The sequence below is a fragment of the Thunnus maccoyii genome, chromosome 1 (genome assembly GCF_910596095.1).
Source record: "Thunnus maccoyii chromosome 1, fThuMac1.1, whole genome shotgun sequence".
Classification (NCBI taxonomy): domain Eukaryota; kingdom Metazoa; phylum Chordata; class Actinopteri; order Scombriformes; family Scombridae; genus Thunnus; species Thunnus maccoyii.
The window spans coordinates 34,514,538-34,539,246 of record NC_056533.1 but is presented as its reverse complement, the minus strand read 5'-3'; the positions used below and the strand labels follow the sequence as shown (position 1 = coordinate 34,539,246).

Genomic DNA, 24,709 nt, shown 5'->3' with positions numbered 1-24,709 from the left:
AACATAGTGGAGCAATTAGAAGCTAAACACTCAGATATTTCTCTCAGTGGTGGAGACCAAAAACAGAGTTAAAAGGAGTTTTAATATTGGACTTACAGTCACCAGGTAGCTGGAAACATGACTCAATAATAAATGTTAATGTTGTTCTGTATCTGCTGGTTGTGTAAATAAGAAACTGTTTGCTAAGAAGTTTACCATATGAGATTATCAGATTGTACTCTACATATCACAACCTCTTGACTTTTGTACTGAAGTTTTTTGGGAAATTTACAATGTAGTACAAAGTCAAGAGGTTGTGATATGTAGCACAACAACCTAGCAAAGCCTTGTAAACAGAACCATGTTTCTGCACGTGCTCATTGGCGTCTGCCTTACACAGAACTACTCTGCGGAGAATGAAAATGTGGTCGCTACTATTAGTCGTTGGAGGCATTTCTAAACAAAATCAACTGCCCAAACTCTTCGTAATGAAGGAACATGTCACAACAGTGTAGTTCACTGACATGTTTTTAATAGTTTTTGGACAACAATGGAGGTCATTTTAGATTTAGCCAAGTGTTTTTTGCTAGCTGAACTTAACCAAACCCTAATCATAGAAATGGCAGATTGGAAAAATGCTCAAGTTGTTTTTTTTTACCTGTTACATGGGTCCTTTTGAAAGGCGCTGACAAACAATCCATCATGGCTATTATCATGATTATATTCATCCACCAGCAGCCCCTACAGGACTGTTGGCCCATCTGAATATGCCACATGATGTTGGTGCAATCAAGCTGACAGCACAGTTTTCCTGAGCACAATAAATAAAAAGAAAATTCATGAAATGCTTTTATTGTGCTTTGTGTCTCGCAGACTCTGATGTGAGTATTCAGCTGAAGGTTGGCTCACACTTTGCAGCGCCTCCTCCCTCTGTGTACGACTGTGTCTCAGCACAGTGGCCTCCAGTCCAGGGTTGAATCATTTAATTAGCCACGATTCTTTTCTTTTTTTTTGTGACAAGCCATGTAGGTGCATGGCCTCCGTTAATTGAATGGCCTTCTGTGTAATTACTGTCTTTGTGAGTACGAGGGAGATAGCAAAGATATCCCCCCCCCCTCTCTCCACTGAAATCCAGCAAAGGCGAGCAAACCTGCCATGCTCGGAAACACACAACATGCTTCTCCTGGTGTAAACATACCAAATAACTGGATGTGAGTTGGCATTCAGGTATCTAATCAGTATGTTTGGTCTTGAATTGTAAAGCTAGTTAGTTTATTTGAGGAAAAACACAAGCTGGAGGAAAATATGAAGTAGCTGTTTGCTGTCTGTGTGATGCACACAACTAATCCTGAACCTGCGGAGAAGGTCAAGTTGCCTTTGTTCTCTGACTAATTAAATCTCAGTAATTACAGCGCTGCAGAGGATGTCAGGAGAAAAAAACAGATGAAGAGCGATTCAGGAGCAGCGTAGATCTATATGAATGCAGACAACATTCATCACATATTGCATAGAGCTGCAGTGTTGTGGGGACATGCTGTTATGACCATCATGATGGCTGTGATCTGATCGACGGGGTTTTTTTTGTTTTTTTTTTCATTCACCAAGCTCAACTGTAAGGTAGCAACAGAGAGAGCAGAAGCTCAAAGGGTTGAAGGGGCATTCATCATTGTTCTTGTTGCTATGAAACACTCTAATTAGCCTTAGCTAGCTAACCTGACGAAACAAAAGGGGATCAGGTTGTTAAAAATAAAAATGGATATAAGAGGAAGTAAAGTGATTGCTCTTCTTTCTCCTGAGGGAGAGGTTGAGGATATTTCCCCCCGACCTTGAAGAATGAGTCTGAAGTTATTGTTGGAAATCTGCTGCATCTGCATTGAATTTGTTTACCTCCTGAAATGAAAACTTGATTTTTTTTTTTCAGTCTGGATGATCATTTTGCTGAGCTCAGTCCAGCTTTTGATTGGTAAGCAGACTTTCTTGATGTTAGGAATAATGGTTTCCTGATTTGTGATGCTTTTGATGTCAAAATGTACTGAATGTAAGAAATTGTATTTAAGCTTGCTGTTCTTTGCATGACACACGGTTTTACGCAGTGGTTTTTATATAGATAAATAATTTTCCTGTTTCTACTCGACCCACTGACTGCAACAAAGCATAGTTTAAGAGTGTAAGCTACAATTTAAAAATAATTATACCTGCCTGTATCCGTGTTTTACCAACAAAAATATAGCTGTAACAAAAACGCTGGATTTGGTGGAATTACTTCAGAAAATTAAAGGTCCCTCTCCTCACCGAAAAGCTAAATATTTCTCTCCAAAAGCCTCCAACATGAAGCACAACATAGATGACAAACGGTATTGATTTATTGCATCGACTTCCTAATGACAAATAATGTTCACCTATAAGCCAAAGGCTCTATCTGTCTTCATTGTACTTAATCTACAGTTAAACCTTTAAGGATTGTCAAAGGAAACAGAAGCTGTATCATCAGTAGAAACCTACAGCGACATCAAGCCTCTGATGAATGAAAGCATAGTTGGAGATTAAGGGATGAAGACAAGCAGGTGAGTCAGGCGGCTCTGCACTTTACTTTCAAAGTGATTGGTTGCAGTTAGTTGCATCTGTCTCCAATAGCAGACACACACGGGGGGCGGGGGAAGATGGGTCCACAAATATCTATCAGACACACGGATACTTCACTGAACACCACCTATTTAGTTTTCACTGCACCCAGCAGCCTCTCTGCTGCTCACTTCTTGTCCTTTTTCATGTATAAAACATTCAAATTCTTCTCTTCTCATCAGCAGTAGTGGTCTCTTTCTGTTCCACTGGATCAGTATAATCGCAAAGAGTCTGACACAGACAGTCGCATACATTGCTCTTCGGGAAAAACAGTCTCACAGAGAAACTCCTTAATACTTTAGGTACACACGTACATTTCTGTCCCTTGTTTTGGTGTCTTTGCCTTCATAACAGACAATCCATAAACCCAGTACGTGGATGTGGAGTTCATAATCCTGTTGAACATCACTAACCTATTCTACTTAATTCACATTTTCAGCTGCCATGTTTATATCCTCAGACAATTAGTGCAGACAAAGGGCGACTGACACTCCGCATCTCCTCTGTAAAAGTTGCGGATATTAATTGTATCACTCATACTGTGGAGGAGAGACCCTTTATTTATGTGACAATGTGTAAATTATTAGTTTAATCACTGTATTAGATGCTATCTCCTTCACCTTCGAGAGAGAAGAGACAATTTTAAATGAATGAATGTGCCACAATGAATATCATTATTACTGGTAATATTACATTATGTAGCTGAAGTTCACAGCTAAACAGGAACATGAGGAACACAATGATTTGGTTTTATAATAGACACTGTGGCCTCTTAAAGGATAGGTTTATAATTTTTCAAGTATGTCCTAAAACAATAGTCGTGTAGCCAAATGAACATTGACACGTGTTGTTTTTGCTGTAATCATTCCTCTTGTTCATACTGGCCATTAAAAGTAAGTGATGGGGAACAAAATACACAGTCCACATATTTTTGTACAGTGTGCAAAAACATTTTTTAACAGTTTATTTGAAGCTAACATGAGGCTTCAGCTGTTATAATAATCAATAATCCAAACACAAACACATTATTTGAATCATACTGACACCTCAAACCTTTCATTTAGTTGCTTTGTCTCTTCCTCCTTTTGGCTTCTTTGCTGCCTCAAATATTTCTTTCTTGTGTAAGAGCCTCGTGTTAATTTCAATCACTGCAATAGCAAAAGTGGAAGAGTTAAAGACATAGCTTGACAATTTGAGAGATGTGGTTATTGGCTTTCTTGCTGAGACTTAAAGGAGAAGATTGATACCACCCTGGTGTCAATCGTCTCATCTAACTTTCAGAAAAAAAAGTGAATGAGAGTATTTTTTCCAGAATGTCCAACTATTCCTTTCATCCTCTAATAATGTTTAGCTGTTGACTTACACGCATGACTCTACAAAAATGGTAAATGCAGTGCTTAATTGTGCTTCCTGCGTGACAGCTATGACACAGCAAACATAAGTATGCAACTCTCAACATCTAGAGGATGTAGAATGACAAGGTTGATTATGTAGAAAATAAAATGGATTTCAGCTTTAAAGTGAGAGTTATGAGGGATATTAATGCATGTCCTTGCATGTGAGTACATGTGAGGAGAAATCACCAGCTACCCTAAAATCCATTTCAGGCTTTCTTATGTCATTAAGAATGAGGCCCACATACCCAAGGCCACTCAGACCGATGCCTGATTGGTTGGCGGTCTTTGTTACCCGCAGCGGTCCTTTCCAAGGGCACAAAGGTCAGGCCTGAAAGCTCTCATTGGAAGACACAAAAAAAAAACTAGAATGATGAAAGAAGGACAACGGGGAGAAGCTTCAGATTGATGGTCTCCAGTAAGCAGACAGAGAGGAGGAATCGTGTCCTGGGGGAGAAAGAGACAAATGTTGAAAGAGTTGTTTGTTGCACTGATTGAAAGGATGGTGGAATTGACAGAACATTTGGTGCACGAGGTCTGTTTGCTGCTTCTGCCCCCTGCAACTGGTTAGTCGCATTAATGCCTCCTTCCTGTGTGTATTGATTCAAATTATGTGCAAACACAAGAATATGCACGCATGCTGGAAAACAGACACACACAGATATACTCAGCAGCTCCTCTCCCTCAATTTGACATGTGTTTTTATTAAAGTAAGCAGCTGCTCGATAGTGCTAAGGAGAAATGGGGATTGACTCTGGCATAATTATACAAACCCCTGCATGAATCTAGTCCTAATGGAAGCTGAACACTTAACCCAGACTAAATGCAGAAGGGCAGATCAATGCTGAGGGGCTTTTTTTTCCCTCACTTGAGCAGCAGCCAGCTCTCTCCAAAACAGGACATTTACATATGCAATGTATCTCCTTTAAGATAATCACAGCAAGACGGGAGCTGCGGCGCCTCGGGACCAGTCAGGTGGTGGTACCTTACAGGGTTTTAGAAATGAAGATGCATGTCTGAAAAACCCTCTTGTGAGGGAAATATTCTCAGGCGTGCACATGGAAACATGCAAACACACGCCTGCATGCATGAACACTCATATTCACAGCCCATTTCAGGCTATTTCTATGGTAAAGACAATATGGAACCAATTGAAGTCATGCATCATGAGGCCAGAAGCACATGGACCCTTCTCATGTTTAAGGAGCAGGGACACAGCTAGAATCTGTGGGCCTCTGACACGGGGTCACCACCTCTACACATCATCATCCAGTAACTGTAATCTTTAAGCCTACATTAACTGATTTTTTTGGCCACCTGGGGGCGATAGAAACAAGTTGTGAACACAACATTGACATATCATCACCTTTGAAGTTGATATGTGCAAAATTATCATTCATTTGGAGTTGTATTTCTGTCTAGCTGGTGAATCGAAGTCCAATATTCAGCTCTGTTTTAGCTCTGTTTTTGCTTTCTACGAACTCCTGAGGGAAATATCTGGCTCTTTAGCTGCTAAATGCTCCACTATGTTCACCAGCTAGTCGCTAACTGTGTCTGTTTTCTGTTTGGTGCTGAGCAGGTAGCGTACAGTGGGCTTTTAGAGCTTTTTTGTTGAAAGCAGCTGCCTTCTGCAGCTGAAAACGATGCTATGAGAGCGCTGAGAATGAACCAAAATAGTAAAGTTGCAGCTAGACAGCTAAACAATGAGCTGAAACTCGTTGTAAAGCCTTATAAAGCCTTTATCCTTGTGTGCCTTAAACTCTACCGTTATCCTTAAGTAGTTTACCTGTTGGAAGAGTGATGGGCGTCTGCAGCTCTTCATCAAACATCATCGTCACTGTGGCTGTTTCTGTTTGTACTGTTTCTCCCTGCATTATTTCTGATTGATCCGCTGAACAAAGAGCTCCAAATATCTCCATATGTTGTGGCGTTTTTTTTAGTGCCACTAACAAAACTCTGCTAATTCAGTAAGGTACATGTTTCATTTCCTGTAAATTCTTCACAATAAATGTCTCCTGTTATTTAGTCATTTAAAAGCTTTTAATATGAAGTAGTAGAGCAGGAAATGTTTTCATCAGTGGTAACTTAACACGACTCTGACTGGCTGTCCCTCGGCAGACTCATTTCCAGCTCTAAATTTTTATTTTTAGACTCCACTAGAGTAGCTTTGCATGATTCACAGTTCAAATAAACTCCTTATTTATCTTTTACCAACCCTTTATGCAGACCCTCAGTTCAGAGTCTTCTCTAACAAGCAGTCTTAGCTCCTGTCTCTTTAAGGCCTCCCTCCCGATGAGCCCACTCTGTTCTGATTGGCCAACTTTACGTATCAGAGTTGTGTAAAGTTACCGCTGATGCAAACCCAACATTTCCTGCTTTACTGCTTAAAAGCTTTTAAATGACTAAATAATGGTAGACTTTTATTGTGAAGAATTTACAGGAAGTGGAACATGTTCCTCATTGAATTAGCGGAGCTTTGTTTGGAGTGCTAAAAACCGGTCGACAGAGCAACATATGGAGATATCTGTTAACAGGATCAGTTAGAAATAATGCAGGGAGGAATAGTACAAGCAGAAACAGCCACAGTGACGATGATGTTTGATGAAGAGCTGCAGACGACCAGCACACATCCAACAGGTAAACTATTTATTATACTTTGCTCTGCTGAGTAATGGAGTCATGGCTCGGCGTGACTACCCCCAAAACTATGGAAAAATGCTATAATGTTAGCAGAGCGGAGCAGTCACTTGCGCACTGTGCATGGAGCAGATGTACATATAAAGAAATCCGTAACGAGTTGACGTCGGCTCGGGCTGAAAGTAGAAAACACGCTGGAAACTGAGTGTTCAGAGCAGTCTGAAGTCAGGGATTACTGCTACATACATTTACCTCATTATTTGACATGTAGGCCACTTTTAATATGAACATCTGACATTGTGACATTATATATATGTCTGAAAATGAGGAAAAGCATAATAGGTCCCCTTTAAAGAGACAGGAGCTAAGACTGCCTGTTAGAGACAGAGGCTGAACTGAGGGGCTGCGTAAAGGGTCAGTATAAGATAAATAAGCAGTTTTTTGAACTGTGAATCATGCAAAGCTACTCTGGTGGAGTCCCAGAATAAGAATATAGAGCTGGAAATGAGCATAATAGGTCCCAAATGCAGTTTTTAGCAGCTTTACTGTGTTGGTCTATTTTTTGGAGTTTTTTGCCATGTTGTTTTTCAGTTTTTCTTGTTGCAATGTGTAATTCTGAGATGTATGTTTTGCTAATTGTCGCTAACTGATATTATATAAATGATATAATATAACACATTTCATATAGCTATAGTCTGCAAACTGCAAAAAATGCTGATGATACTTCATCCTTGGTAAAATGTTGTGGCATAGTAGGCCAAATTAACTCTTCGTATATTAATAATCCATTTACTCATCCAGAGGTTCAGCACATAAAGCCTCTTCATCACCACAGAAGCCACAAATTCAGTGTTACAGCCACTGTCTTAAGGACACAGGAGCGGGCACACTCTGCCTCTCTTTTGTCTGGCCCATTGACATGTAAATGTCCTCCTGCTATAAGGCATCAGCAGAGAGCAGTGAGAGAAAAAACCTCACTGAATTGAAATGTCAATAGTAATTTTTGGCATGCAAGGGACATCTGAGAGTCAAGGGCTGCCTCCCGGGAGAAATGTAAAAAGGAAGAGAGAGTGAGGGAAGTGCTGAGAATGTGGAGGGAGGATGGTGTGTGTGTGTGTGTGTGTGTGTGTGAGAGAGAGAGAGAGAGAGTGGGGAGAATTGGAGGGAGATGGAAGATGTAATAGAAGGGGCAGATAAAGTGGAAGACTGTGTGATGGAGGAGAGGAAGAAGGGGGAGTAATAGCAGCCAGAAGGTGAACTGTCAGAGGAGAAGCGGAGCAGGGGGGAGGGAGGGAAGAGGGGGGAGAGCAAGGAGTTGTAGAAGGCAGAGGGGTGGGGGGGGGTTGGAGAGATGGAAGGAGGATGGCCGAGCCTCGGTCCTCCTCTGGGAATCTCTCCCCATCTTCCTCCTCCTCCACTGATGGACAGGCTGAAATACCACAGGAGCCACCTCCCGTAATGACTTGATGAATGAGCTTCTCCAAGCGACACCTTCAACCCCCTCCCCCCTCCCACCCCGCCAACCACCCCCACCCCCGAATACCACCTTCACACCTCCTCCCCCCCTTCACACATCACCCTCTCTCCATCCCCCATCACAACATCACACAGCAGGAAACAGGCAGTATCTGCATTTACACTAAAACCTATTTACATACGGCGCTAAGTGGTGAACCTGTAATTCCTCTATCCTCTGGTTCCACCTAAACATGTGACGCCGTGGCCAAACTATTTGGAAATGTTATCATTTTTATCTGTTTTTTAAGAGAATTTATTGATACTGAAAGTCATTCAAACCAATCTGTGTTTGCTTTTGTCTGATTTGATTCCTCTTGTGATTCTGCAGTGATAACACTGTGTGCTGGGCTGAGCAAAGTCATTAATACTGGATTTTCTAATCAATGGCTCTGGCTCTGTCTTGTTTGTCAAATCAATGTTATGCTCTGATGCTGCTTTTATTTTATCGGACATGTCCTCTGTGTCCCTCTGTGGTCGGTCCTCGCAGTACTTTTCTCCTCAGAGAAAACAAAGAGAAAATGTTTCTCAGTGTTCACATTTTCCAAACATGCTGAGACTGACAAAAAAAATAGAAAAATGTTGCTTTGTGCAATTATTCTGGCAATGTTTAAAAAGCATGAATGATTCTGTTCTTAAAAAAATAAACCAGTGTGAATAAATTCCCTAAAATGACTCAAGACTGAAGAAAACCAGAATGAGCCTTTATTTGTTCAGACATGTTTTAAACTCTCATTTCAGTCAGAGAATATTTGTACTGTTGGAGGAATGAGGAAAATATGGAAAATACATTGATTCATTAGCATAAAGGTCGACCTATACACTTATGAAATCAAAATATAAATGCTGGCAGTAAGATCAAGGCAGACATACTGTGGTGTCGCTTCATCCTCCGAATTTAAAATAAATCAATCTGTGAATCCATATGTCCATCACAGCCTCTATTTTAGCATCAGAATGATTAAAGCTGACTTAAAATCTTTCTGTTCTGTCCTTTAAACAAACAAGAGCAGTGCAGGAAGAATGCAGGAAAACTGGACTTAAATTCACAAATTACATAATCGTTTTGTCAAGCCTTTTACCAAAAAAAAATATCTGAGCTGAAGCTGAGAATCTGCTCTTTTAAAATACAACGAGGTAGAACATGAGGTGCATCGCAGGTAAAAGTTTATTGATTCACCCTCTTTAATCTGTACTCAACACAAAGGAGGAGGAGCAGCAGGAAAAGAGAAGGATGTTTTGAGAAAACAGAGACATGAGAGAGAATATAAAGTATATAAAAGTTTGCTTTTGTCGATGTTAAACCTCAACAAATGATTTTATTATTTCCTCAATGTTTCCATCAGCAAAAGACCTGATAAAGCAAAGTTTTCTAGACATATCACCATGCTTAAAAAAGGAGGTTTTATATTGTTAATATGTTATAAAAATATTGAAAATACCTAGTTAGGCCTACATATTAAACACACAACATGTAATTTCTGCCGCTAGGAGTCTCTCAATCAATGCAATAATAAAAGATGGAGTTTGATGATGTTGTGAAGTAGTGTGGGATCATGAGTGTTGCTGCAGTGATTATCTGCAGAGGTTTCCTCCTGACGCTGTTCGGCAGACACACGATGTCCAGACGGGCTACAAACCGAGCTGCTGCTAACGTTTGTTTGTTTCTCTGACAACTTAAGATCCAGATGTTCAGTAGGTTTTTACCAGGAGCTGAATTATCTGCATTGGTCTCCTCCTCTTCAAAACAAACATACTCAGAGATTAAAACCGGTAAAAACACTGAATGAAGCAGTTTCACGTTAAAAATCCATGTTCGGCGGGTACGGGATGTCTGTGAGGGGCTCTGCGTTAGTCGAGCTGCTGCTAACGTTTGCACGGCTTGTTTCTCTGATAACTTAAGATCCAGATGACTAAAATCCTTCATCCGTCTAAAAGATATACTAAAAAACAACCAAGATCTAAAAAGTTTATCATAAAAATGTGGCTTAAAACTCAATAAAAGTCCATTTATGACAGTTTCTAGCGGTTAACCACAACGTCAACGTATTATCTTGTATGTGTAGACTCTTTGGTAGATGCCACCACAACACCGATGCATGCACACGATTGATTATCATCTTGTGCACATATACTCTTTGGTAGCGGGTGTATGACACCATTGACAGGCGACCAAATGAAACGGACCGTTACCTTGATTAAAATTACGGATTTCTCTGAGTTTGAAAAGAAACATTTGGGGTAAATAAGTACACAACCCAACAAAACATAAGTCTAGTTGTTTTTAGATATTTTATTGCGGAATAGTTACATATTACACTTTTAAGGCGAGGAGCACTAGATAAACCAGACAGATCAATCGGCAAACAGGCAGGACAACAGATGGATGTCTGAAAGGCTCATTTAAGACATTTATTTGTTATAAAAGCAGTGATCAGGGGGTTGTACAACAGAAAAGACTTCAAATGTTATCAGAATATATAAAACTGTCAAATTTTATGGTTGACGAAGGTGTACTTTTATATTTTCTCTGCTGTGGATTATTGTGCAGTCAGTATAACCTGATGTTTAAGGTGCATATTACACAACTACAGTGTTGTTGGTTTGATTATAGCAGGGGACCTTTTTACTGCATTTCTTACCCCACTCTCTCTCCTCTCATGTTTCCTGTCTCTGTACACTGTCCAAATAAAAAGGAAGCGGAAGACCCTGATACTCGAGGATGTTTTTTTGGAAAATGCACTCGATAGTAAATCTCTCCCAGAGTGGCCACAGCTCAGGAGGATTTATTATGGCTGCCATGTTCTGCTTGTTGTCTGTGCTTCTCTTAAATTACAAAGAGTCCAGGGGCCAGCAGTGTTTACCTGATTAGTAGATGATAAAATATTACATGTAGGGTAACAATGCTCAGTAACAATTTATGTACATATTCTCATATTACAAGTGCACTCTTATAGACCAGAAGGTCATTGTATTCTGTGCTTTTGTACTTGTTTTGTTGAGTGAATGATTTACAAGTGTTCTTTTGTTTATTGTTGAACTACAATTTTGTTTTTAAAAAATTAAAGACTGGAGGATGCAGGGATGAAACTGATCTAATTATCTCAGTTATAGCAGTGACAAAACTCTCCATCCTGCAAGCATGAAATGTCAACATCTGGGTGCTCTAATGTGACAACACAGTATTTTTCTGATGCCTTAATTTGATGTGTTTTCAGTTGAAACAAGACATCAGGATGAGACTATTTTAAAATATCTGCTTTGAAATTCCAGATACCAAACATACAAAGTCCTGGAAGCAAGTCCACGGTGCCTTTAGAGGCAAAGTTTTCACTTCTATGTAGCGTTAGCTAGCTCACTTTGTTAGTGTTAGCTTGCCTGCTAAAATGATTTAGCTGCTGTTTTAAGAGCTGTACAGTGATGCTACAGTAGTATGCAGCATATGGATGATTATGCATCCAAGAAGACGAGTGGATAACATATTTTCAACTCTCTCTCTTTAGTTTAAGAATATTTGTGCTGTTGGGGAAAGAAGAAAATATGAAACATATGGAAAATTACATAATTAGCATAAATGTTAACCTGTACTCCAAACACTTATTTGGATGATTAACCATACCTACACCAGCTGGTGTAGTTTTATGACAAAAGGGCTGGTGCTCAGTGAGTTAAGCTACCAGTGTTTTCAGTTTAGCCACAGACTAGACGGCTCCTCTAATGTTATGTCCATCTCATTATCATATAAGCATTAAGAAAATTGGAAAAGTTACAAGAAAAAATGTGTTCTAAGCCCAAGAAATGGAAAAACCAAGGAATTAAAAGATGAACAGAAGCACAAAATAAATAAAGATTTTATTTTTCCTTCTGAACTGATTGGAGGTTAAATTAAATGTATAAACCTCGTTCTATTTCAATCTATATTTCATTTCAACATGCTTTAATTTGTCAAGTTTGATAGATGCAAATGTTTTTTTTTCCCTAATTGTTGATGGCAAACAGAAACAGGACTGACAGGTAATTTGACTCTGAGCACATAGATTCATTATTAGCTGTCTAGAAATAATCATATTTCATTCAGCAAGTCAAACAACAGCAGGTAGCTCCCTCGGAGGCATTTATCCGGATGCCCTCGAGCAAAAACACACACGACCCCGTGGGGTTAGCGGTCTAATCCCAGAGGCCGCACCCTGACAGAGGGCAGGGTAATCTACAGGACAGGTCACTTCAGGACAAACGACACAAACACATAATAACAGAGAAGACAGTGTCAGTGTGGAGCAGCTGGTCCTCGGGCGGGTTGGGGGAAAAGATGAGGCAGAGATGAAACGAGGGAAAGAGAGAGGAAAGAAAATGAGAGCAAACGCTGGAGAAAATCTGCAGAGGGGATGGAGGTGAGCACTTTAGCATGAGGGAATTACATAAATAGATATGAATGAAGAGGAGAGGCAGGGAAGCAGGAGAAAAAGGTAAAGAAAAGGTGAACATACGAGCGGAGAGTGAGAGGGGGCTGTGTGAGTGTATGCATGGTGTTATCTCCTGGTGAAGCAGATGTGCTTTATCTGCCAGGAAACAGGAGGCTGCTTCTACAAAAGCCTCTTTTCACAGGTGAAGCCCCAGTCTTTACTTACAAGACTCTTACTGCCAGTTTGGCCTTTTTAAGATTGAACCTGAAACAGAGATTTCACACATACACGCACAAGCCGGCTGTAAGCTGTGAGCCTCTTCCGCCTGACAGACATCGGGTCTCTTTCACTAATATGTGCGCAGAAATGTTCTTACTTTGCACACAAAATAAGTGCACACGCAAAAGTATCGTCGGATTCGTGTCATGTGTGCACCGGCCAGTTTTGTTCTTACCACTGTGAGTATGTTAGTGAATCAGAATCATTCTAAACTGACAGGCGCTATCAGTAATTAGCATACGACCACGTCCCCATTTCTCTATATAAGGAAAGCTCTGTTGGAGCGGTGCAGCAGTGCAGAGAGCTGTTGCAAAGAGGGCAGTGATGGTAAAAATGTGGAAAATCTTTGCTGCTACTGAAACGCAAACAATAGTTTCAGAAGTAGAAGCCAGAGACGGCGGATTTGGCTGGTAAACATGTCACTGGCACAACCAATTGTGAATCCTGTATACAGTCTGCATACATCCTGTTGCACTGCTACCACGCAGTACATCTGTAACAAAATAAAAAGTTGGCAAATGTGTAGATCTCTGTAATTGATCTAATCTAATCTAACCTATCAGGTGCGCATCGTGTTTCGTGATGTAGCGAAAGCAGCTACATGTATCACGGCTAAATCTGATGCTGTCACATTCCTATATTCGAATTCCGATAAATAAGATATCGTCATCTAAAAGTGGGAAGAGGACAATTTTAATATATTAATAATTTACATTTATGATGGTGATTTATGGATTACAACTTCTAAGCTATTCATTTTAAAAGTAGTAAACAAATTGTGTATTAGTTGTATGTTTAGGCTCAATCGTTTTTTAAATAACTGTGGTTCTAATATACTGTTTACATTGAATAAATATTGACTATATCATTTTTTAAGACTGTTGGACATTTATGATTTGTGCGTACACATGGTCTAAGGCAGTTTTAAATTTGTTTGCAGAGTGAGAGCAAATTCAGGTAAGAAGATATTGATGAATCCCGGATTTGTGCTTAAAATATTGATACTCCCGGTTTAAGCACAGATTTGTGCGTACGCTCTGTTTGTGAATGAGTCCCGTTGTGTCCACTCTGGTTATTTTTCCACGCTGTCCCTGCAGGCCGTTGTTGGCTGCGGCTGAAAGCAGAGAGACACTCTCAGTCATGCAAGGCTGGAGATTTGTCATTTTTAAGCGCGGGTCAAACGGCCTCTCTGGCTATTGATTGGCTTGTCCTCCTCTATTACTCTGTGTTATGTATTGCGCCCTTTATCAGAGCTGCGACAGCCACAAACACATTAAACTTGAGCAGCTTCGATCCCCCATAAAGTGCCACAGCACGTTGGGCCGGTGTGCCGCGCCGGGTGGAGATGAGCTACTGATCAAGGACACGGCTGCAATGTTCTCGCCGCTCTGTTTTCTGGAGTTACGACCCAAAGTCACAGAGTCGTGGCCGGAGTGAGAATCTACCGCTCCCCTGACTCCTCACAGCCCCGCGTCACCGCACAAGGTCACTCGACCCCTTCGCTCAAGAAAAACTGCTTGCATATGAGTGAGGCAACGTTTGCGTGCAGCGAGGAGCAGTCAAATATGTGCCAAAAACAACACGTCTTTCGTCAGAGTAGAAAAAGAGTCACACGTGATTATGGCAGCCTGTAAAGTGTGTAAGCCTCTATGTCTTTAAAAAGTTTGACTTTTTACATAACTACAACCAAAAAAAGTTCCTAGTTAATCTAATAGAGCATCCTTAAGATTTAACCATGAAACTTATTGTACTGCATGTAGCATCACATTCATTTAATGGGCTGACAGAGGCACTTGAGATAATGTTTTTGTGATATGGGCATGTTGGTAAGTATCTCTATGAGCACCACAGGACTTCACTTCCTGGTAGAGGTATCTCTGACCTTCTTGCGCATTGCAACATATACAATTGTTGTGTTCAGGTGTGGGAGGCCAGTGAGGGATCTTGTCCTTGTTCCTTTTTGCAGCATCGACCGTCAGAGAGAGTCAAACTTTGTGGTGCTTTGGTAAACCTGACTTTGTTTTCTGACAGAATATTATATCGGACTTTGCCAACTCTGAATACAGAACATCACATCAGCGACTGTGTGTTACCTGTAATTTATGCAGCTGCATTCAGTTTGAGCACAATCTAGTCCTGGTTCCTCGTCCTCCAAAACAGGTAAAAGAAACAGTCTTTGCTTGCAGTTTTTCACCCCTTCGTCCATGATTGTTTCCCAAACCAAGCTGACATGAAGACAGCAGAGTTTTTTGACTGCCCACCAGCAGCTCTGGCAGTATTCTGTATTCTGGCTTGTGTGCAACTCTTGGTAAGTTTGCACTGATCCACATAACACATGACTCCAGTGCGCCGTTTGTTTTATGATCCTTGCACACCGGTGCGATATATTCAGACTCGATGAGGAAAAACATTTTGTAAATGAAAATAACCCTCAGTGAAGCGATATAATACTTAGTCTCCGCTAACCAGTTGCTCTACTGGGAAACGTACTCGCTACCTTCTGTAAACACACCATCAGTAGCTGATTGGATGGGACCACACACAATGCATGTTGTAGGATTCCCCCCTTCAGAGCAGTACGGGGAAATTACAGCCTTTTTCCCCAGTTTTCTCTAGTCATAGGGTGCCAATTTAAAAAATAATGGCACATTTCTATTACATAGGTGACCTACTTTCAAGAAATAATCATATTCACAGTGGTGAATTTTCCCTTTAAAACGTGTGGGTCTTGTTATATTTGCGGACTAGACAATCATGTGTTCACAAAATCAGATTTTCTATTTGAATGGAGAGGCTCCTACAGAGAGCATTGCATTATGGGTTGTTTGTAACTTTAATGTTTTTAGGCTAGCGAGTGTCTTAGTCTTTCAGAGTTTGTCCAACCTACAAGTGTTTCCTTAGCTCAGTTTAACCTCCATGAGTTTCTAAATTCATGACGAGTGAAAACAAGTCCAAGCAGAAACACACGAGGACCGATTGTCTGTCAAGCGGTCAAGAATTACCGCTGTCACAGATGATAAACAGCAAGAACAGACAAAAAAAAAATTATTTTGACCACTTTAAAGAGCCTGACAGAAGAGTGTGAGTGTGTGACTGATGAAGCTACATGAATGTAGGATTCACGTTCTGCTTCGATGGTTTTATTTCACCTTTACGAGAGAAAAGGCTTTAAGGATGAGGACTCTCATCTCTCGGGATTAATAGTATCTCAGGGAAACTTTCCAAACAGGACAACTGTGTTCCCCAAAAACAGCTGATGTCTTATATTCGTAGAATACAACTGGATGTTTTCTGTCTCTGTTTTGGCAACTAAAGGAGAACTAGCCCACCACTTTTCATTGTGACATCATTGATTTTTGTGGATTTATCTTTATTTTCCTTCTGTCACTTACAGCGATACTCACAGACATGCTAAATATGTGTATAATTTTGAGAGTGGAACTAGTACAATATGTTACTTTTGTAGCTGTCAGGTTGGGTGAAACTGTGTACTTGTTTTACTTTTAACCATATTTTCTTTTAAAACATACAGTATCAAGGGTGGCTCTTTGAATATATGGTTTTGTAGAAAGATCATTTGCATCATGTGCTTTTGATAGTCATAAAAAGTAAATGGGCCATATGAAGTCGTTTCAAACTGACAACAATGAAAGAGGGAAAAAGTTGACAGACCTGGAAGTGCTCCTGTACATCACTGCAGCAAGGTGAGGCACTGAACCTGGAAGTCAACAAAAAACAATATTTTCAGGGGTTAAGTTACTCCTTAATGTTGCTTTCCTCCCTCAGCAAACTCTTGTTACTCTCAGTAGGTTTAGTCCTGTTGACTTGATGACATATAAAAAATATTATGTTCCTGTTATCACTTGAAGTACTGATCATCAAACTGAGCTTTTACAAGCTAGCACTGTTGTCAGTCATAGTCAAAATACCGTATCAGCCTGAAATAACTGGTATTGATGTGAGAAATGTCACAGAAAATTCACAGAATTGTATTGATGCACTGCTTTTGTGTCAGTGAGCAGATGGCCACGGCGGTGGAGTTCACACGGGCAGATTAAACACAACTTGAATGCCGTCCAGTGAAGACAGTTGCCAACCCTTCACTCAGATCCCTCAGCTAAAAATTCCTTTATCTCACAGAAGGCGTTTAAAATCCTCGAGTTAAGCTCACCTCGACAGAGTCGGCCGTGCTACAGAGAATTTACATATCCACAAAAAAAGGTGTTTTTATTAAAGTAGTCGTGCCGATGAGCCTGCAATATGACAACAATTTCATGTGGTGAAGCAGTTCCATCTCCAGCAGCTTTATGTGCTAATGGAAATCATTTCTTTCTTGAGTGGGTTCATGTCCTCTGGGCTTAATATGAGCTGTTTATTAACACATAAATGTGGCAATTTTCAGGTTGCAGCAGATATTCTGACACCGTTATATATCCGTCTGTGATGTTTGTTCTGTCCAGTAGTTATTTTCATTATTATTTTTTTTTTTGGTTTGTCTGTTTGTTTGTTTTTTGATTTTCCCAAGCCCTTCTAAAATCTTTTTCCCCATGTGACCTGATGTAGGTTTCTGCATGATGATGTTTGCTACATATAAACCGATATAACCCGCCCCCCCCAGCCTGCCTAGCTAGTAGCCACGGAAACAGACTGAGCGCTCACTGTTGCTGCTGCTCAAAGTTGAAAACATAAACTCTGCTATTGGTCCAGAAGCTCCAGCTCTGCTCCCGGCACTCAGCAGCTGTCTGTCCCTTCGCTCCATCCTGTGCATTTAAAAACATTTCACACACTCAGACTCCATATCTGGACAATTTTTCATGTTCTAACATACAGCAAGCAAGTATTTTAGGAAGACACTGTTGTCCTTTAAGAACCATGTTGTTATGCCAATTTTCTTTGTATCAATTTTCACTCAAACTATATCAACTTCTATGTTGTCCTACATTTCCCACAATGCTCCTGTTGATTTTAAACTCCAACTCTTTTTTTGTCTACTACAGTATACATATCTGCTCTGTAAATCACTTGTCCTGTGTTCTCTTTTGAGAAGAAAATCTACAACCAAAAGGGTTTCTATCATCATATCAGAGCTGACGTCACACTGAGCCTGATTGCATCCTGCTACACAACACAGGACTCTGGACAACAACCCACATTAGCTTTCCTGCTAAAGTGTCCTTCGTATGTAACTTACAAAAATGAACATATGTCTTGTCCTGCAGCTTAGCTTGTTGAACAAGCATCAAACAAACATTCAACAAGGAAAAGTGCACCGCTAATGTCAGTTAGCAGTGAGATAGCTAATTAGATGCTCAGCTGCAGCACATTAAAATGTAAATATACCTGAAAATGTCAATTTGGAACTGTTAGATGCTGTTTTTTTTCATTGCTCTTCAAAATCCCTGTTGGCAACACGCTGTCTGTCCATGACTTGTAGCTACAGGTTTGTTTACTTTGTTTCTGTCTGTACGATGTAACACTGGTAACTGGCATAACCAGCTTATGTCAATCAAACAAACCTCTGACAAGATGCCCCAGCCGGCTGAGCATTTTCCAAAACTATTACCTATTAACCTATTAATATATTTAAAATAAATCATGTTGACACTGTCAAAGAGGGATGATGTAATGTGATTTTCTTACTTTAATAACTTCAGTTGCTACTTAACACAGAAACACAACAATGCTGTGGGGATTTGGTAAAAAAAATTAAGTTTTTTACTTGAAAAACATATTTTTATTCAGTTTGATGTGTCAAATCACGCTAAAAATGACATTGTCATGTTGACATTTGTAGTTTAGAGTGCGATGTTTATTATGGATTGCCGTAATTTTGAATAAACTGCCGTGAAATTTGGTACATTCAATATTTATGTCTCCCTCTCAATAAACCCATATTATCACATTGTCATAACTTTGGTGATCTCCTGAATTTTCATCTACTGTCGAATACTAAATGTTACTTACTGTATGTTATCCTGCTGTTATTAGCATTTAGCTCAAAGCACAGAGCCGCTAGCATGGCTGTAGACTTTTAGTCTTTCCTATAGTATTAATATGAGAGGGGGATGGATGGAGAAGAGAATGAAGACAGAGAACGCATCGAGCCAAGGGATCAATAATTCTCCAAACTGGACTGCAGTCTCATCCCTGACTGACCCCTGTGTCGTGTCTGAGAGCATCCCAATCAGCGAGCGCTTACTGTCCAGACAGTACAGGGCCTGTTACATAATGTATGACCACGGACGACAAGGCGGGCCGAGCTCTGCTGAATCAGCGGCATAAAAACGCAGTCGCCTCTGCTGCTCTGAGCGAACGAGGGCCCACAGCGGCCACCGAAGACAGGCAGCCTGTACTGCCCCCACCCCTGACAAGAGCACTTGATCACCCAAGTAACCTTTTGCATGAGTGCACTCAATCTGCCACTCACCAGAGAGCCACTGCAGACATGGGGCAGACAGGGGGCATTAGGTGGGATTATCGCCCCCGCTGTCCTTTGTTGTTTTGATGTCCATCTCTCGCCAACTCAACCGCTGACCCCTCCCCCAGCATCCCCCCCCCCCCTCCCCTCCTTTACTCCCTCCCCTCCTCAACCGCCTGTCCGGCCCTGGCACTGCTACAGAGATGCCGTTCACTGGCAAGCTGAAACCAGAAAAACCTCCCCTCAGTAGCCCACTTTCACAGCCACAGGCACACACAAACACACTCTCACACGCAAATTAACTCAAACACACAAACACGCACACACCAACTGTACAAAATAATGGGGGTGCTTTCTCTTTTTAATGAAGGACATGATGAGGTGAATCCAGGTTAAAGCCATTATCGCTCATTGATTTCCCTTATTAAATCGAAAATGTAATCACAGAGGTGAGGTGTTTCATAAAGAGAGACAGAGAGGCAACAAGACAGCAACGAGATTCCTTATTTGCAGTATGTCAGAAATGTATATAAATGCAGTATATCAGAAATGTAACTGAAAGTTTAACCAAAACTACAAATAATCACTTATTTTGTTGAATTCTTACAGGATTGAAAAGAAGACCCTGGAGAGCACAAACCTCCTCGAGCACCCATCAAATTCATCTTCCCGCTATACACAAACACATTAGTCCTATCACCTTAATGTTTAGATTAAGCTGATTACTCAAATCTGCAGACATCCTCTCGGGATTCGCAATCAAGTCTGTATCATGTTACTTTCATAATCATTGCAGAAATCACAGGTCCAAAATCGAATCAATTTTCCGTTGGCAGGAGGCCGATGTGCTTGCCAAATTTCATGGAAATTTCAGATGTTTGAGATATTCTGCTGCCAGACAAACAGACTGAAAGGGTTTAAACATTACCTCATCAGTGGAGAGAAAAGTAAAGAAATTAAAGATGAGTTTACTGTTTTCTATTTGTTTTTTACATTACACAACATCCAGATGTTTTTGTCCAAAGAGAGTTGCAATAAGAATTTGGGAGCGTATCGCTTTTAAATAAACTAAAAGTGTGTTGAGTGCTACAGTGCAAATGTTTTAGGTTGTTTTCTTTAAAAAATTAGTCATGAGTAAGTGCTAGAAAGAGTAATGTAATCGGAAAAAGTGGGTTTTAACTTGCAGCAGAAGATAGGCAGTGACGTTGCTCTCCTTACTTCAGTGTGAGGTCAGAACAGAGAAGAGCCTTGATCAAGATGAGCAACCACAAGGTCTCTCTCTGAGTGGTGGGAAGGCTAAATATCCAGAGGAAGAGGGGAGCAACGGTCGGGCCAGAGTATCGGGTTTGACAGTGGCCTGGAGGTAGGAAAGAGCAGTTCCCTTCGCTACTCTGTAGGCCAACATCAGAGATTTGAACTGGATGCGAGCAGCAATTTTTCCATACTACTCCCAGATGGTGTGATTATCTCCAAAATATCTCCAAATTTCTCCAAATATCTTTCAGAATGCGAATGGTGTTAGAAAAAGCAACAAAAAACAGTTTACTGGTTGAGAAAATCTCACCATAAGATCCATTCAGAAGCTGTTCTGTGGGCTTTCAGTCATATCACATGATTTTCATTAACAGATGGAGTTTGCTAGATCCAACGTGGATGGGAATGTTTTTCATAATAACAATGTATCAAATGACAGTGAGAGGTTATCAGCGACTCTGCAGCTCCCCTCGGCTTTACGGAGCTTTATAGCGAGTTTCAGCTCATTGTTTAGCTGTTTTGGTTCACTCTCAGCACTCTCATAGTGTCGTTTTTGGCCACAGTAGGCAGCTGTTTTCAGAGAAAAAGCTCTAAAAAACCCACTGTACACTACCTGCTCAGCACCAAACGGCAAACAGAGGAGTGGAGCATTTAGCAGCTAAAAAGACAGAGGTGGTTGGTAGAGACCAAAAACAGAGCTAAAAGAGAGTGAATAGTGGACTTAGATTCACCACGTGGACAGAAACATGAATCTCTATGAATGATAATGTTGCTCTGTGACTGACAGATGTGTAAATAAACAACTTCTACAAGTATAAGTTCTACATATCAACTTAAAAGGCATGATATGTCAGTTTTGTGTTCACTACTTGTTTCTGCTGCCCCCAAGTGAACAAACAATCAGTTAATGCGGGTTTAAAATGATCAGAAAAAAGGAAAATTGAACATCTACCATTCCATGACAACTGATCAATCTCCATGTGCTGATGGAAGACCATGCAATGTGCCAAAAAGCTCCAGAACAGCCACCAAATGGACTTTATAGCGAGATTGTTTTCTCAACTGCCGTTTCCAAGGACATGAATAAACTTTGAACCACAGGATACAATTACATTTTACTTTTGTGAGAGTGCTTTTTACATTAACACATATCTTTAACACATTTGTTTTCTGTGATGTGCAACATTTTTTAACTCTGAGAACACACGCACCACAGTGAGGATCAAGAGTCCATGAAACTGGATAGCATCATGCACTGTTCTTTTATTTCTTGGACCACGTTAACCTCTGCATGTATCTGATTTAACTGGGCTTGAATCCGGGCTGGAACTGCTATATTAAAGTGTCCGTGACTGATCCTGTCCCATCTTCCTCTCAACTATCCTTAAAGTCAGAAATGAATCTCTAGATGTCATTTTGCTCCTTGGCTCTGTCCCTGAACTCAGTGATCACTGAGAGTAAAAGAGCAAAACAAAGCTCTTGTCTACCCTGAACTCTGACCGACACCCTGCATGTCTTTCACCCAGCGTCGCCCTTTAGCTTCCTTTATCTAGCTTCATTCATCAACTCTGGCCTTGTAAATCCTCCATTCCTCAAAGGCATAACTGCCCATATTCACACTGATTTACCTCTGCATGTGTCTGTAACTGTCTTTTTAAAACAGACTCATTTCAAACATTATACCCCCCCGTCACCCCCACCAGCCCTCTATCAGTATTACCATGCAGAGTGCTAAAAAGGTCAAGCAGGGTTTTAGTTTGTGACCCTCGCTCTCATAGTCGGCAGTGTTCGGGGTTGACCTTTGACCCTGAATACCACTGGTCCTCCAGTTCAAATGCAGACCGTGACCCTGCCATTGAACTCCCCAAGGGGGGGTGTGGCAGCGAGGGGGGAGGACGGTAAGAAGAACATACTGCAGCGCCTACCGCTTGTGTAGCTTCTCCTCTCATTTGTGCACCAGAAAAGACAGACTGGATCTGGTTATGCCATATTAGTCAGATTATTTGGGGAGTGAACACAGTTTGATGGATGTAATAGTCCTAATTATGTGAAATTCAGAATTAACCACTGCACACTGAAATGACTTTACTGTGACTTTATTAGGAGCGAACAATGTGTTTCGCCTGTAGCAAAATTTCATTTTAGTGTGAGGTGGTTAATTTTGATTTCCACCTAAGATGTTCCTGGGACAGACCAGCACCTGATTGAAAATACTGGCTGTGCATGGGGAGTTGTGTTCACTGAAGTCCTAATTATGTGTTTGGCTGGGTGATGTGTAAAGTGTGTGAACTCAGCAGGATACATGAGAACTTAATCAATTTGCAGCGAGAGTCTCAGGAAGTGATGAAGGTTTGTGGCAGTGAAGTCTTCTTCTCAGTGGAGTGGAGAGTTAAAGGAAATTTTCTCTTTAAAACGGTCAGACAATAATCATTTAGGAGTTATTCTGTTATGAAATGATGTGATTTGCTTTATTTGGTGATCCCAATTCCTTTATGTCTTACCTACCTCTATTTCAGTTTGTGGATGCCTCCATTTCCCAGAATGCCTTTTGAAAATACACTGAGAAGGAATATGTATTGGTTGCTTTCAATCAGAGGTGTATGGGACTAAACATACATTTATATGTATACGTAGTAGCTTGCTAGCATTTAGTTAACAAGCACTTGCTGCTTATTTTACTCAAATCTACAATGTGTCTTGGAGGCCAATTTGTGTCAGAAATTATTGTACCTTTCCTCATATTATTATCTTTTCCTCTTAGGTTGTTTTCAGATCTCTAGTTAGTTTGCTCTGGTGCGAATGAGTGGATGATTTGGTTAACTTGTTGCATTTTCCCGTTGGTTGTCCTGTTTGGGGTAGAGGCAAGAACGTAAACACAGAACGATGGTCCAGGGGAAAGTCTTCTGGCCAAATGCAACGTACTTCGTTGTAAATCCCGGTCGGATCTCGAGTCTCTCTCCAGCTAGCTGCTAACAACTGTTGATTTCACTCATTCACATCACAGTATACAAAGCACACCTGGCTATGGGAGCCGATTAGCTCAAACTTGCAGAGTCCACCTTTATAGTTGGGTCAGATCAAGGTCAGATCATGCTCCCACTGCAAATGAACCACTCCAGAATTTGTTTGGGAGAGAACCAACACCACTTCCTCAACGGGTCTCGGTACAGTTGATTTGGTCCGCAGCTGAGTACAATTGAGGTATTCAGATCCGCCCAAACGAATCGTACCAAAGGGAAAAATGAATTAAAGTCGGCTTCAACCGGACTAAACAAGGCAGGTTTGAAAACGCCCTGAAGGTACTTCTTCACAAGGTCCCAATTTACATGCAATATATTAGATCAAGCATGTAGTTAAACGCATGTGTTTCTATTGTTTCTTGCAAAACAAAGACACACTCATGAACAATGGGGAAAAAAAACCTGGAGATGTGTTGTTTCCTCTTGACTTTTGCTGTATAAAATGAGCATTTGACCAATGAAGTCCATGTCTGTTGAGTGTCTTTAGGGTTAGGAGTCTTATTTTATAAATGAGTCTTGACCAAAGTCATCAGATAAAGGTAAAAAAAAAACAGGAGCAGTAAATAGTCTTTTCATTCAAGATTCAGTGGCCTGGAAAACAAATAAAAAGATTATGATTCTCCCTTGAACACACGGCCAGTCAGCGAAACTCACCAGCCTCTTATCACCTGGGGCCTAAGACTGGTGAATCCAATACTTCCTTTTTCTTTTAAGAAACATGAAAAGCAGAATATTATCATCGCTACAAGAGCCTGGAGACTCCATTGCTGACCAGATGCAAGGGAAAGAAAAAAATAGCACACGTTGAAGTATACAGTTTAGTCTTGGAGGTGATGTGCATTTCCCCTGTGCAGGAAGGGCTTTTTACTACTATTCTCCATTCTTACTGTAGTTGCAACCCTGTCTCCTAGGAATCACATTAATATACTACTAATTTGCAACAGTAAATGGGTTGTGGTGGAAATCTAATGCTGCCCAATATTAACAACTAAAGCATAATTCATTTTTTTATGGTTATTTTTTAGGCACTAAGGGAAAGATTGTGTTCTTGGTTAAATATGCACAGGGGCTTGAAGCATAAAACACAATGCTTTTTGATTTTATTAACATTTAACTGAAACCACAATCTTTCCCCTAATCAAAGTGCTTTTGTTGCCTAAACCTACCCACATGCTTGCTCAGGATGTG

The 24,709-nt window shown here is 40.6% G+C and overlaps 1 long non-coding RNA gene across 2 annotated transcripts; it reads right to left on the bottom strand.

Annotated features, from left to right (window-relative positions):
* Positions 1 to 3,600: 3,600 nt before the first annotated feature.
* LOC121900738 lies at positions 3,601 to 18,712 on the bottom strand. 2 transcript variants are annotated; one of them, XR_006097052.1, is made up of 3 exons: positions 16,502 to 18,712; positions 4,244 to 4,442; positions 3,601 to 3,749 (listed from the first exon to the last, which is right to left on the bottom strand). It is a non-coding gene; the product is annotated as an uncharacterized LOC121900738 (long non-coding RNA). The 2 variants fall into 2 exon arrangements; XR_006097078.1 differs by lacking the exon at positions 16,502 to 18,712 and adding an exon at positions 5,782 to 5,823.
* Positions 18,713 to 24,709: the final 5,997 nt, after the last annotated feature.